This window comes from Haemorhous mexicanus, chromosome 18 (genome assembly GCF_027477595.1).
Source record: "Haemorhous mexicanus isolate bHaeMex1 chromosome 18, bHaeMex1.pri, whole genome shotgun sequence".
NCBI classification, from domain to species: domain Eukaryota; kingdom Metazoa; phylum Chordata; class Aves; order Passeriformes; family Fringillidae; genus Haemorhous; species Haemorhous mexicanus.
Genome location: NC_082358.1, coordinates 15051661 through 15066465, shown reverse-complemented (window position 1 = coordinate 15066465; position 14805 = coordinate 15051661). Strand labels below are relative to the sequence as shown.

Below are 14805 nucleotides of genomic sequence, written 5' to 3'. Positions count from 1 at the left end.
TGGGTGCTGCCAACCAGCCTCTTTGTTCCTTTGAGAACTCTCCCAGTGCTCCTGAGTGGTGAGAATGTGATTCCTTCATGTCTGCTCTACTTTCATCATTAATCTCTGGATATATTTACTGTTGACTCAGCCTTATATTTATCTTATTAAACATGGAGACCTATTTCTAAATTTAGACTTTCCCTCCAGCTGTTTTTCTCCCTTAGAAACTCCTTTCTTCTTTTTAAATCCTGGCAAGACCTCTCAATCACTCTTCTCTCTGGCTTCACACTGAGAATTTCCTACTGTTGCACTGCAACCAAGTTTATTGTTTGCACAGCAGCAGCAGCAGATGTGCATGTCAGCAACCACGACCTCCAGGTGAGAACACCTTTTCATTTCCACGGGTTCCCTGTCAACAGGGAGGGTCTGTCTGCTGCCTGGGTGCTGCTGCTGCCACCCCAGCAGTGAGTCCATCCCTCAGGGCTTCTGTGCCTGAGTGTGGCTCCAACCTGCTGGTCACTGATCCTGCAGGTGTAGGAGTTGAACCACTGGCACCTCCTTTGGGATTGTCTGCTGGCTGGCCAGACTCGAATTTGGTGTAACTATTTCAGAGACAAGTGTCTGGTGTCTTTATTTCAGAGATAAGTGTTTCTCCATGGGAAGCTCTGGGATTCTTGGTCCTTGGGCTGATGCTGCTGTGGCACTGGGACATAATATGACATAATGTGATTTTCCACACATTTTGCTGGTGGGACAAGCAATATTTGCACTTTCTAGGCTATTTCCTACAGCACACATGCCAGACCACCTCAGATGCTCTAGGATGAAGCCTTTGAAAGGTCCTGTGCTTCAGAAAGAGTGGAGCATACAGGACAAAGGTACCAGCACTGGCCAAACCCAGCAAGATGAAATTGCTGTACCTTGGGATTTGGCTGCAACTGTGCTCTGGGAAAAGCAACACTCCAGGAGTCTGAAGTTGAACATTTTGGGCTTTGAGAGACAGAGAGGCTGCAGTGTGGGTGTAAAACTGAATTCAGGGTCACTGCTGAGGAAACTGGCACAGGGCTGCCCACTCCAGAGTTGTGCCCTGCTGCCTGGTTTATTCTTTCTTAGTTTGAGCAAGACCTTCCACCCCTGTGCCAGGACTGAACCAGTGGATGCCATGCCTGAAATGAAGGAACCTCCACTCCCACTGTCTCCACTGAGGAAGGAACCAGTAACATTGAAAAACTATGATCACAATTCAATTTAAATAAGATGCCTTATAGCACAATCTCAAAGATCAATCCATCCTTGTTTAAACCAACTGTGGCTAAACAATTGCAGCATTTGCTGGGCAGCTGCAAGGAGGAGGAAAAACAAAACCCAAAACTAAAAGCCAAAGCTGAAGAGGTTTGGTTTTTTTTTTAAACAGCAATTTATAAGCACAAATTCTAATTAATAAGAACCACAGAAAGCCTGAAGGAAAGGGCAAGGCAAATTTGACTGCTCCCAATAGGATCAGAAAAAATCCATAGAATGCAGAGTGTCAAGTCTGGCTTTTGATTACATTTGCTGTTCTTGTTGTTTGCATCAGCTTATTTTTAATTGCTGGTTGCTGTGTTACTGTGGCTTCAATGTGATTTCCCACAAACCAGGATTTCACCTAAAAGGCTTTTTAGCCAGGTGAAGGAATGGAACTATACAATTTGAAGGAAATATGCTTTCAGTAATTAAAGACAAATTAGGTATAATTTGTGTGTATGTAAAGGAGATGTTAAATAATATAAATCTAAACTGTCTGAACCCATGTGTATAATAAGAAAGGCAGAGATCAGGGCTTTAGAGAGCTGGGAACTGTAGATAAATACAGATACACAGGTGTATATATCCAAATGTATTTGAGCACACACATGATGGCACTTCAGAAACCTCTGCTACTTTTTATTCTTTTATATTGCCTTAAATGCAGCTTCAGGCTGTAACTGTGCACAGAGTGGATCATATTGAACTATAGATATATGAGAATAGAACATTGAGAATATTGCTTTGAATCCCTGTTGCTTGTGATGACTTTTAAAACCTGCCTAAAGACAGTAAAACAAAAAATTCTCAATTGCATCAGTATGTCTGCTCACATTCTTCCCATTATTACAGCCGAATTTTCAGGAGTGACAGGAACTACAGCAGCAATTGTCAAAAAGGTAAAAACAATACTCAGATCCCAGGCAGTCACAAGAATGATGCAAACCCAAGAAACCACTTTTGTTCAGCTTCTAGTTTTGATCTATCTACCTTTTGATTTTTAAAATCCACCCCCTCACCCTTCCAAGTTTTGCATCCCATTTTATATTGTCAGCCCCCCAGGAGATTTTTGCATGCCATTTCCTATTGTTGGCCCCCCAGGAAATGCAGAGGGAGGGCAATATTATTCTGCAGGTGCTTGTTCACACCTCTGCCTGCTTCTGAACCCCCAAATCAATCCTAGCTCTGCATTTTCCCAGCGAATCAGTTCTGCTGTGCCCCATCACATGCTCCCCTTCCCACAGCTTTCTGTCCTTTGGGTCCATTCATCCTCTCCACAGCAAGGCTTGCAATGAGGATGAACATGAAAAGTGGCCCCAGACAGTCTCAGGAATAGGGAAGGGGAGGAGTGACCTTGCCCTAGATTCTGTTTTCCTCTCCTCTTTTTGTAAGAAAGTTCCCTGCTGGGATGTTCCCAAAGGAATGCCTGCCTCTCATTAAGCTGAGTTTACCCCCAGGTAGGTCTGATCCTAAGAAGTTTTGTAAGAAAGTTCCCTGCTGGGATGTTCCCAAAGGAATGCCTGCCTCTCATTAAGCTGAGTTTACCCCCAGGTAGGTCTGATCCATTCCAGAGGGCAAAAGCTTCTAACATGGCAAGTCCTGACTAGGCCACTCACAAAACAAGACAGTAAATCATCAGCACTTGCAGCAGGGCTGTCATTCCCTGGGCAAGGACGCCGTGGATCATAAACCGCCCTGCTGGAATGGCAAACCACATTTATACCCAGAGCCTGAGCAAACACAGCAACCTCAGAAATGTCAATATCACTGTTTCTATCAACAGAAATAAGAAATGCTTACAAGAACAAAAGTTTAATAAGCCATGTTAAAAATAATTGAATTGACTAAAGAATGCAGCCAGATGAGGAATGAAGACACAGCGCACATGACTCAAAGCTGATGGAAACAAATTACTCAAAGGAATACTTGCCAGTGGTATTCACCCAGCTCTTGGCCAGATACCTCAGGATTTTGTTTGGCAAGATTTGAGTGTTTCTCTAAACGTGATCCCTCAGAAGTGTCCAGCTGGTTCCTGGACATGAGCTGCCCTTGCAGCTCAGACTCCATCCTGCACAAGGTCTGTCCAGCATGTGATGAACACAGCAGGAGCACTCTGCCCCTGCCAAGGTGATGCACATTTTGCCCATCTTCAGCCATGCTCACAAACCAGATCAAGCTCCTTGGTCACACACATGGCCACAGAGGGGTAGACTGGCCTCTCCCACCATGTAAATGTAGAAACCAACAGAAACCCTCCTGTTCCCATAAGAAATCCAGTCTTCACGAAGGAAAGGTAATGCTGGGAGTCAGATTTAAACTCCAGTCACAGAAGGTGAAGAACAAAACCCCGTCATTGCCATCACTGAAATATCTGAAGGCTTTGAACCCAACCAAAATATGATGAACCAGGCCCTTCCAGTGGGAATAGGGGCTGGCTCCCCAGTGTCATGCCTGCCTTGGCCACACCACTATGGGGCAAGAGCAAGCCTTGACACACGTCTCATTCCCGCGGCTGTTTTGCTCTCCCTGCTGCCAGCAGGTCCAGGCATGGGCTGTTTCTTTGTGTACACAGGGTGGTATTGATGGAAACAAACAGTTGAGGCCTGTGGGACAAGTTCTTCAGGTGGCTTATGGGAAGGTGCTTGGGATTTTCCCTGTTCCTCTTCCTCCTCATTGTTGGAACTGACTCCCAGTCTCCTCAGCAGAATTTACTGAGCGTCTCTCCATCCCAGAAACACTGACACTGTGCCTGCTGCAGCTCAGGGGTGCCTTGTGACACTTACTATTGTTTACCCAGACACGGCTGATTTAGCAATTCAAACCAGATGCCCACTAAACATGGTTTTCTCTTTCATCTTGTCAGGATTCCTCTCACTGTAATTCTTCTATCTGGAATCTCCACAGATTTAATTTCTCCTCCCCCAAATGAAATCTTTGCATAATACATTATTTGTACCTCTAAATTGTTTTGCTATAAATTCCAGCCTCTAGTTTTATTAGTTTACACTGACATGACTCAAAGACAGAAAGGGCTATCCCTGTTCTGCTCTGACCCCTTATGAACCATGGCTCCTTTGATATCACCCCAGTAACACCCTAATGTGTCCACTAATGGTGTTTGGCCACAACATGCCCTTCAGAAGGGTGCCAGTACTCCTCAGAGGACAAGTCATGGAGAATCTTCCCCTGGCTTTGACAGTTCCAAAGGTTTCAACATGCACCTTGGGAGGCAGAGGGAGCACACATCCCTCTGGTGTGACCAGGAGAAGCCTGGACATGCCTCAGGGGTGTGCAGGATTGTCCCAGGGACACCCAGGGACTCCACAAGTTGGGTGATGTTTGATATGCCAATAGAATATTTTTTTCAAATAGAGCCCTTAGAGAATACACAGACTGAAACATTTCAAATGGCTTTTTTAATGCTCCTACAAGGTCTTCCATATCTCCTGCATTGCAGTCATTTTCAGCTCTTAAATGATTCTTAATCGTACACACACAGCTCTTTGCTGATAATGTTTATTCACTGGGAGTTACTCTGGAGTCCTGGTATGACATCATATATTCCAGTTTAGGAGACAATAGACCATGCCTTTTTCCTTTCTCTTTTTTTAATGTGGACATGAGATGTCTAAGGTCAGGTCCTCTAAGGAGAATTTGGCCTTTAATGTTTTTGTTTCAGACTCTGATTCCAATTATAGTTCCACCCAACTTGAGTATTTTTGTGTTTAAAAACAGTTATGGGCTAAGTAATTTTCTGGTTTAAATCAGTGTACTTGCATTGGGATAAATTTGGTTCAGTGAAATAATGATGGCAAAGCCACTGAACCACATGATTTACTATGCTAAATACAAAGGCTGGATCTAACTGTTTCTCCCAATCCTTTTTTCTAGACATGTGAAAGTAAAGAAATAAACAAAAGACCTGCCTGGCAGAAGAAAGAGAGCTGTAACAGAGATGTCACATGCTGACTGCCAGGTGATTTTCACAGCCTTCGTTTCTGTTTTTTCTATTTGAAATACATGCAGAGTATGGTTGTCTCTGCCTTGATCCCCAGCAGATTATGTTAAATTATCCATATTTCAAATAAGCATTATAAATAATTAGGCAACAATACATGACAAGAAAATTACATTTTGAGCTACTGCTGACATGCCTTTGGTGGTGTTGGCAGAAGCACATTGTTGTGAAATGGGAGCAAGGCTGGAAAAGGCCAGCAAGAAGCACTCAGGGAGCACAGCAGGTTCAGGGCCAGGTACTGGTGCTGCCAGAGTGCATCTCTGGGAGCCTGTCCCAAAATCCAGAGTGCATCTCTGGGAGCCTGTCCCAAAATCCAGAGTGCATCTCCGGGAGCCTGTCCCAAAATCAGTGTGCATCTCTGGTAGCCTGTCCCAAAATCCAGAGTGCATCTCTGGGAGCCTGTCCCAAAATCAGTGTGCATCTCTGGGAGCCTGTCCCAAAACCCAGAGTGCATCTCTGGGAGCCTGTCCCAAAATCAGTGTGCATCTCTGGGAGCCTGTCCCAAAATCCAGAGTGCATCTCTGGGAGCCTGTCCCAAAATCCAGTGTGCATCTCTGGGAGCCTGTCCCAAAACCCAGAGTGCATCTCTGGGAGCCTGTCCCAAAATCCAGTGTGCATCTCCGGGAGCCTGTCCCAAAATCCAGAGTGCATCTCTGGGAGCCTGTCCCAAAATCCAGAGTGCATCTCTGGGAGCCTGTCCCAAAATCAGTGTGCATCTCTGGTAGCCTGTCCCAAAATCAGTGTGCATCTCCGGGAGCCTGTCCCAAAATCCAGAGTGCATCTCTGGGAGCCTGTCCCAAAATCAGTGTGCATCTCCTGGGAGCCTGTCCCAAAATCCAGAGTGCATCTCTGGGAGCCTGTCCCAAAATCCAGAGTGCATCTCTGGGAGCCTGTCCCAAAATCAGTGTGCATCTCTGGGAGCCTGTCCCAAAATCAGTGTGCATCTCTGGGAGCCTGTCCCAAAATCCAGAGTGCATCTCTGGGAGCCTGTCCCAAAATCCAGAGTGCATCTCTGGGAGCCTGTCCCAAAATCCAGAGTGCATCTCTGGGAGCCTGTCCCAAAACCCAGAGTGCATCTCTGGGAGCCTGTCCCCAAGTCCCTGCTGCCCCAGCAGCAGCACAGAGCCCAGCAGAGCTGCCCTGTGTGGCACAGGGGGACAGGCAGGGACAGCCCCTGCACAGGAGCAGGACACAGCCATTCCTGTCACTGTCACTGGCCACTGCAGTCAGGTGGGGTGAAAATCCTGCAGGCTGCAGAGAACAGTGGAGATGGGACAGGAGAGAGAGCTGTTTTCCTCTCAGCAGATCCTGCTTCTGCTTCACCAGAGTGCTACAGCTGTGCCCTGTCCAGCTGTGCCCTGTCCAGCTGTGGCTCCTGGAGAGGGCATCAACACACACACAGTGAACACAGTGCCTGCCCCAGAGAGCTCAACACTCAGCAGAGGGCATGAAATCTGAGAGAGAAATGGAGAGCAAGGGTTTGTTTCAGAAAGTTCTGTTCTGTTTTAAGCTACAAGGCCACATTGTAAATAAACAGTGAGGACAAGCCAAGGCCATCATTACATGAGTAGAAGTGTATAGAACTGGGTCTTTCTACTCACGACCTTACATAACAACACCACCTCCCCACAAAAAACCTAACTGCCCAAACAAACAATGAAAAAGGAAAAAAACACAAAAACTAGAAGAAAAGTGGTAAGAAATACGGGATCAAACACTGCAGCTGCCAGTCAGCAGGGCAGTGGACAATTACCCACTGACAGTGTCCTGCTCTCAGTCCCCAGCAGTCCTGTGGATGCTGGCTGCAGTGCCATTCCACCCCCAGACTGTCACGAATGTTGATGCCCCAAGTGTGGCCAGCAGATGGTCCCAGCCTTTCCTGCCCCCAGGAGCAGGAGGGATGATGCAGCACAGAGGGTGTCTGGAGATGGGACATGGCATTTCGTGCTTTCCTCTGCTAGGAAAACATCTCTCTGAGGCTTTCAAAACAGCAGGAAAAGCTTCATTCATCTTTTCTCTGCACTGGTGTGAAAAACAGGCCAGAGAGATCAGCCAGGCCTGCCAGAGGGGCAGGATGCTCTGTGCTGGGTGTCCAGGGAGGGGAAGCAGCCCCGGGGCTCCCCAAGCCCCGGGGAGCAGCAGCAGCACCCCTGGCCTGAGGCAGGGGCTGGGCTCAGGTCCTTGCTGCTGCCACAGGGCACATTTACATGGCTCAGACAGCATCACTTCGTGCTGACAAACTGTTTCAGTGGGTTTTGGGGAAAAACAAAAGCAAACCCTTCCCCATGGAAGTGTTGGGGGGAGCTAGGTGACACTTAAAGTCTCTTCCAACCCAGACTATCCTGTTTCTATGGCATTTCCTCATGCTAAGTGAAAGAGCAGCTCAGGAACTGCAGTCCTGCCTGCAGCTGAGTATTTCACAAGCAAGCCCCTCTGACAGACACCTTCAGGCACCCAGAACTTGCCAGCTTGGTACTTTTGTCTGTTCCAAATAATCTCTTCCACTGAATGTGCCAAAACATATTCATCCCACAGGGATTAAACAAGGCAGCAAAGACTTCAGGAGAACAGATTTGTTCCCTTTTCATCATTATCAGTTTCAAGACAGACCAGAGAGACCAAGAATAAGATTGGCATGGAGGAAAGGAGTTCATGACACCCTTTGTAAGTCCCTGGCTGCACTGGAGAAAAGCTGTAGTGTTGTTGTTTCACAAAGGCAGAGCCAGTCACTGCCTCACCAAACCACAGGGACAACCTCAGCCACTGATGGCAGGATCTGGCTCCTGAGGCACTGGGAGCAAGGCTAGGAGGCACAGCAAAACCCACCCAGTGCAGTGTTAAATGGGACTGCTTTCCCATTTCCCATCCTCCTGAGAGAGGGTGCAGAGCCAAGCTCATCCCAGGGGCTCACCAGTCATTTACCATTGCTGTACCACACTATTCTCTGGCAGATGTTTCACTTTGCCCCCACCTCCTCCCTGCTCCAACAAATTCCCTCTTCCTCAGAGAACACGGTATCACGCGTTTCCAAGAATTAATGATTTATGTTAAACAAACAAGAGCATGTCACTGAAAATCTTACCAAGAGACCTGAAAAATGCCATGCACATGTCAGATTGTTGCAGAGATCTGCTTGAATGTGCTGGGCTGTTGGCATCAAGGGTGACCTTAGCCAGAAGTCACAGGTAGCTGTCAGACTGCAGCAGGGGGTGTGACACAGTCTTCTGGAACACGCTGCAAGCCTTGACATTTGGCACACTGCTCACCTGAGTAGCCCTTGCCCAGTTTAAGGAGTGGCTGAGGGAGTGCACTTCATTCTGTTACAGCCAACTGATTACCAAATCTTATTTCCCAAACCAAATAAAAACAAATGTTTCGTTTTCAAATCATTACCACAAGTGTCATGGCTTTCAAACAAATTTCACTGAGCTTTTACTCTGATCACTGTGATTAGTGCTAAGGACCTTGGCCACCAGCCTGCAGCTGAGCATGAGGAGAATCTAATCTAAACCCAGGATCAAGATCCTCACAGGCTTCAGTGATGTTTCACAGCACTCAGATGTGTGTGAGGTTTAAATCTGTCTTTATTAATGCTCTCTGTGAACACCAGGCAGACTGAAACTGTGTTCCACAGTTCCTACTTTCATCCCACTTTTGGGAGGCAAGACATTTGCCAAACACCTTCATAGAGTTACTGTCAGTTTGAGGGTTTGTTTTTTGTTGAATCTGAGTCTGTGGTGAGGCTCAGGCAAAACAGGTCTAATGAATCCACAGCTTCCTCTGGTACTATCGACCGCCTGCCAGCCCACAGCACTCACAAATGTCATTTATTTACCTAGGAGGTGGCCTCCAGAGGGTTACATCAACACATGCTGTGCACACACGGCGCTAGATTATGTGAGCCTACGTCTCTGTGGTTATCTCTGGTGGAAGCTGGCTCCTGGTATCACAAGCTGACACTGCCCCTCTCTAGTACAAGGTTCCTGTGTTGACACTGATGATTTCAGATTTTATCCCACATAAACATTTAGTTCTGAACAGATGCCGCCTCGAGATTTACAATTTACATCAAAACAATACGAAATTGAAAGGTTTCTCTATTGGTTTTCCATAGCTTCACTCTTTAATTTTATTCTTTTCAGGTTTTCATTATGAATCCTTAAGACCAGAATATGAAAACACAGCCACATAAACAGCAGGAAGTTAGTAATAGCTGTCACAAATTAGGTAAACAGAAATATTTGTAAACTCATGTGAGCAGTCTTGAAAAGCCAGCTCAGACCATCTGCTTATCTCATGTATCAGGCTCTCCTGGAAAATTAAATCAACACTTTACAAAGCCAGTTAGCAAACCTACCAAGGACCTACCAAACAAAACCCCACGAAAGGCAGCTGAAAGGTTTTGATGTGACAGGAAGAGCAGTCCATTTCAGGTGCTTGCCTTTCCTGGTCGAGCCAGTTTCACCTTGTCTCACCTTGCTTTGAGATTTTGGGTTCCATCCCCACAGTGTTTCTAGACTGTTTGCCTCAAAAACTTGTTTTATGTCTAATCTATTACTGCTAAATGGCTCTGGGAGCTTCTAGTCAGTCCTGAAGTACTTGCAAATGAGCTTTTGCCACTGAGCCTCCAAACCCAGCGATACCCATCTCTGAACATTGTTGGATCAATTTCTGTTTTACTAATTTGTAGCTTCTGAGGCATTTGTGTTTTCCCAGACTGGGCACTCTGCTCACGGGCTGCCCTTGGCTGGCAGGGTGAGCTGACCAGTTCCTAAAGAGACAGCCCACATTCAGCATGCCACAGCTGATGGCTCCCCCTTCCACCAGCAGGATGGAGAATACCCCTGCAGACAGACTGATTACTCTTCTCCTGAGATCTCTCATCCAGAGCCTGCAAATGTGCACCCCCTGCAGAACCTCAGGGCTGCCCTGTCAGACTGAGCAGCTGAGTGTCACCCAGATGTGGAAGGGGCAGAAATCAGCCATCAGTCCAAGTGCCAGCTGAGGGAGTGACCTGAGCTCCCCTCGCTGTGCGTGGCATGGATTAGCACACTCCAAGAGCAGAGCAGAGCCTGACTGCCCTGTCAGCTGCAGCTGCCTTCCTTTCCCAGTCCTGCTGGAGCCCTGGAGCAAGGGGTGTGAGCACCTCCTGCTCATTCTGGGCACAGCACCAGGTGTGAGACAGCACATCCCAGGGACATGCAGCGACAGGAACCTCTGCTAGATGTTTCTAGGCATTTTCACAGCTCAGAGGGACATACTGCATAACCTGACCTGCTACAGAAAACCTCTTTGATTTCTTCGAGTTCATTGAATACTTCTATTTTAGAAAATATTTAGAGAAATATTTCTAGAACTGTGCAAGCAAAATTCTAATAAAATGCCTGCCTTTTTTATTTAACTGTTCAATATGTTTTTCGTTGCTCACTGAATGTCTGACTTCAGATCCCAATATTGTGTATTATATTGTGTATCATATCCAACAGTGAGGGGTCCTACATCAGATCTGGTCTGGTTTGGGGTATAAAATAAAACTAAACATATCACTATGAATTTCACCTTTCAAATACTTCAGTCCTCTTAGTTCCTTCTGAATTCTTGGATTTTTTTTCAGTCTAGAGCTAGGCTTAGAAGGCTGATTTTACAATACAGACACCTTTAGCCTCCAGAAAGACAAATGAGTCCAATTGTCTCATTCTTGCCCTAAAAGAGCTGTTCAATTAAGATTGCCATGTAGGCAATAACTGCCTGTTGGAGTAAAATTGATAAAAGCTACATACAAAAATGCTGTCCAGTCCATTATCAGGACTACCAAGCCAGTTGCTCCCCAGCAGAAATTCTATGTTTACTCTGTGAAAATATTTTTCTTCTTAAAACTTCCATTGGAAAATACTTATTTGTGAACTGAAACAACTGAAATTGGAATAGACAAGGTTCCGAGCTGACCATAAAACTGTCTTTAATTAAGAAATTGGTTGAACTCCAAATCCAGGGCATGTTCTTTGCCTCTGAGACAAGCAAGAGGAACAGCTTTAAAGCCACATGCCTCGTGTGGCAGATAAGCATTTCACTAGAAAGAGCTAAGTGCTTCCTTCCTTTGTTCTAATTTCAAACCAGAGCAACACTAAAAGCACGACCTGATCAGTAGCTCCTACACTGAGGTCATGATGAGAGGCTGTACCTAGTTTCTGACCTGAAAAGATGTCACACATGTACTCTGCAGCGAGCAGGAAACTGCCTGAGTGCTTCCTGTGGCTTTGAGCCTCACATCACACTCTTGGCACTGGAGCAAAGACAAGTTGCCTTTACATTATTTGGGTTTTTTTCCAGCCAGTGGCCTATTTTCTATAACAGGGCAATGAGCAGCTCTGCAGAACTCCTGCACTGCAGTCAGAGGCACCATTACAAGCCCAGTGAGTGACAGCAGTGGCGCAGCAGGAGCCTGAAATTCAGTGTCACTGTCCCTGGTGTCCCTGCCCCAAGTCCCCAGGGTGCTCAGGCAGCCCTTGGAAAGCTGATGCTGCCCTTCCACCACTCTGCTGTTCCAAGGCAGCTCACCCCAGCCCGTGCATGCTCTGGGTTGGTGTAGACATACCCCCAGGGCTTGTTTGAATTAGGATCCCAGCCATGATTACAGCTGAGTAAAGTCCAAGCACCTCGCAGGGATGTGACCTAAAATCCTGCTGTGCTGGCTGCGGGGGCTGCAGTTACCCTGACACAGCTCTGCCTGCTGGTGACACCTGGGCCAGGGCCAGAGCCACTCTGGGGGACTGCTGAAGGCAGCTGCCACGTGGCTGGGCACAGACTAAGGCTGAGCTGGCTGAACACGAGTGCTTACAGTGGGAGCTCGTTCTGAACAACAACCAACAAACAGTGCTCACAAAATGTTTGGATGCTTTTACTGGAAATAACCAAGTCATATCCTTGGCAAGGTTTGCTACTCTGCATTTTCTCATGCTCGGAATAAAATTCGAGGAGAACATCCCCATCCCATCCTTCCCTCTTTGCTCATAATTCAGTGAAAGAACACTCACTTAAGATTCCACTCTCATATTATCCTTTGTTGCTACCTCCCTAAGCCCCACAGTCCCACCTCTCCAATTCTGTATTCCTTGTGTTGGAAGACAATTCCTGCCTCACAGAGAAAGCAGGAATTCTCAGCCTGTGAACCCCACATCCCATCTATGGATGAGAATGTCCATTTAGTCCATAAGGTGAACTCCCCCCTCCCTGCCAGGTGCAAACTCAGCACAGGTGAGGCCAGGGCCCCTTGCCCCCTGTGCTGGGTCCCAAACAGCCATTGCCAGCTGTGGGTTCAGGAGAAGAGCTGGAGGACTCTGTAGAAAATTCTCTGTAGAAGATTCTGTGCAGGAATCACATAACTCAAAAAGAATGTGATTTTACAATTTATTTTTTTTTTTACCATTGGGGGAAGAATTTACTGGCATCAAGATTTGAACCCAGATGTTTTCATCAGGCACAATTTTGTTTTTCTTTGCATTCAATCATGACACTGAGTCCCGCCTGCAGTTGTGTTAGATTAATGCACTTACACACAGGCAGCATTCCTTGCACATTTTCATTTACTCTGCAATATGCATTTACTTAGTTCCAGCAACACAACAATTCACTCTGGCACCAGTTCAGCTCAACAGTTCAAAAAGACTCAACTTTAGCTGATGGGAGATTTACAGCACAGTAATTTCTCCTGCCTTTCCCTTCATGTCAGCCCCACTGGTGACCACATACAGAGGCATACAGATGTGCCTACACATTCAAAGATTTCTAAACTGGTCAGGTATTTAAAACTCAATAAAAATGAATTCTTGTTCCAAAATCCAGCAGCTGGCTAGAGTTAAGTAGATCTGACACACCAGAAAAAGAAGCAGGCAGGGGGATTACCCTACAAAGCTAAACACAAACTCTCTCAGTCCTGAGAGAATAGACTTCAAATTCAATTTCCAAATGCTCTCAGACTAATACATTTCCACAGAAAATCTTCTCAGGAACCCTTACTGAAGAAGCATAAACCAACCAACTGAAAGACATTTAATGGCCCAACCAAGTTAATTCACAAGTATTGGGGAAAATGTGTGCAAATACTTCATAGTTCTGCTTCAGCTAATAAAAAATCAGGGAAAAAATAAAAATAAATAAATTTGTAAATATTTTTTCTTTTTTTTTTCCCTCACAGAACAGCAGAAAATTGTATAGAATTCAAGGTGCCTTAAAGAAACATAAACCAGTGAAGACAGCCAAGTGCAGGAAGCTGCTGCAGCTCCTGGAGAAAGCAAAGTTTACCCTCCCAAAGGTGCGCTGTAAGCACGAGGTCACAGTGGATGTTGGACCTTCTGCTGCACTTTTCCTGTACTGTGTGAAACATAAACAGGCCCCCAGAGAGGGATCAACAGAAAGATGGTTTTTTATTGAGGAGCATGAAGATGAGTGGGGTTGATGCATCACCCGTTTCTCGGTCTCCCCCCGGGTCTGGACTGTGAGTCACATGGTGTGACAGCAGCAAGTCAATTAGCGGGGTAATTAACAAAACCATTGGTGCAGAGCGGCGCTCACCCTGCCAGTGTCAGGAGTGTCCTTGGAAGGGTGAGATGGACAATAAAGCAAAAGCAGTCTTCATTCTAGACAGCTGGGAACTTGTCCACCTTTAGCCTGAGTTACCCAGCTGGACTTTGCACATGGTACAATCCCAATTTTCCATCAGCTCTGCAGGAGGACGTTCAGAGCAGGGAGCTGCTGCCCCAGGAGTCCCTGGAACTCTGGGCAAGATGTACCAGCTCCATTTCTCCAAGATCCCGAGGATGTATAAACTGCTCTGATGGCTTCCTCAAACTAGTTACAACTAGTCTTTCACGAGAGAAAAAAACAGGCCTCAATAAATCTAGTGTTTGGGCAGAAAATAACTTCCCTCTTATTCAAGTTGTGCCCTGGCTGATTCCAGGACTGGTCTGTGCTTGTGCTAAATGCACTGAGAGCTAATAAAAACTGCCTTGGATTAGAAAGAGGACTCTTTAATCAGCATTCCAAATGGAAACACTGAGATGGCTGAAGAGTTCATGTAGCATTTTGATTTTATTCAGAAGCATTGTTTCCATTGCAGGCATTTATGACCTGGCAAAACCCTCCACCCCAGGATCCTAGGATAGTGTTTTCACTGCTGTTTCACCCAACCAGCAAAAGTGATCTCTTCAATGCAAATACCCACAATATAGAGTGGAAATGGAAGTGTCACCATTGGGGGTGTGCTCAGCTGGATCATGGCCTGCTCCCCACCATGCTGGGACATCTGATGTATTCCATGCCATGGGTAGAGAGTCAAGGGAATTTTCTTGAACTTAGTCTAGAACTAGACTTCCATTTTGCATAAATGCAGATTTTAAGTACTATTTTTTTCATTTTCCTTTATGTTTATTGTAGCACCACCTCTGCCTGCAGACACTGAACACCCCTGTAGACAATCTCAACACTTCATGGTGAATTTTCCAAGCAATCAAAGCAGCCCATTT

General features: G+C 46.1%; 2 long non-coding RNA genes across 2 annotated transcripts in view; one reads left to right on the top strand and one right to left on the bottom strand.

Moving 5' to 3' along the window:
- LOC132335920 (uncharacterized) lies at nt 1-14301 on the top strand. The gene is made up of 2 exons (XR_009488775.1): nt 1-360; nt 13479-14301. It is a non-coding gene; the product is annotated as an uncharacterized LOC132335920 (long non-coding RNA).
- LOC132335738 (uncharacterized) overlaps nt 1-14805 on the bottom strand; it is a 117108-nt gene that overhangs the window by 86983 nt on the left and 15320 nt on the right. The window lies entirely within an intron of this gene.